Source organism: Psammomys obesus, unplaced genomic scaffold (genome assembly GCF_907164565.1).
Source record: "Psammomys obesus unplaced genomic scaffold, mPsaObe1.curated_primary_1811, whole genome shotgun sequence".
In the NCBI taxonomy this organism is placed as follows: domain Eukaryota; kingdom Metazoa; phylum Chordata; class Mammalia; order Rodentia; family Muridae; genus Psammomys; species Psammomys obesus.
This window is the reverse complement of record NW_026585895.1, coordinates 51,550,765-51,551,526: the sequence shown is the minus strand read 5'-3', so window position 1 is coordinate 51,551,526 and position 762 is coordinate 51,550,765. Positions and strand designations below refer to the sequence as shown.

At 47.8% G+C, this 762-nt stretch overlaps 1 protein-coding gene across 2 annotated transcripts in view; it reads right to left on the bottom strand.

The window, feature by feature from the left end:
• Ntng2 (netrin G2) overlaps nucleotides 1-762 on the bottom strand; it is a 56,175-nt gene that overhangs the window by 25,073 nt on the left and 30,340 nt on the right. The gene's annotated exons all lie outside the window — the stretch shown is intronic.

Sequence of the window (762 nt, the reverse complement as noted above, 5' to 3'; positions counted from 1 at the left end):
ACACACACACACACACACACACACACACACACACACACACACACACACATCAACCACACACACTAAGTAAATAAATAAGAGAATGTAAAGCAGACGCCAGATAATCTGTCCAGGGATTGTCCAGATGTTTGGGCGTCAGGCGTCTTTTTGATATGAGTTCCATGGGGGCCCTTTCCTGAGTAGACCTCACATGCAAACTCTAAGAACACATTTCTTGGAGTCTTCAGACCCTCTGCCCACCTAAGAGCTCACAGATGCAAGTAGAAGACCCTCTGACTTTCTGCCACCCAGGGCCCCTCCTGATTGCCCATGACACCTGATGCTGATTCCTACTCCCCAGAGGCCTGAGCACTTTACAAAGCCTTCAGGTTCATTTAAACCTCACAGCCACTGTTGCCATTCTACAGAGGTGGGAAGGACAGATAGGTTAGGACTCTTGTTCTAACTGCTCACACCTGAGACTAGAAGTTTATCTGGACAGTACAGTGTGAGAGGCCAGCTATCCACTCACCCATCTCCTCTCATCTACCTCTTTATCTATCCGTTCACCCAGCCATCTATCTATCCACCTACCCATCCACCCATCTGCTCACCCACCCATCAATTACCATCATCCATCCATCCATCCATCCATCCATCCATCCATCCATCCATCCATCCATATATTCTCGTTTTTGTGTGGTTCTGAGGATAGACTACACACACACACACTATATGTGTGTGTGTGTGTGTGTGTGTGTGTGTGTGTGTGTGTGTGTGTGT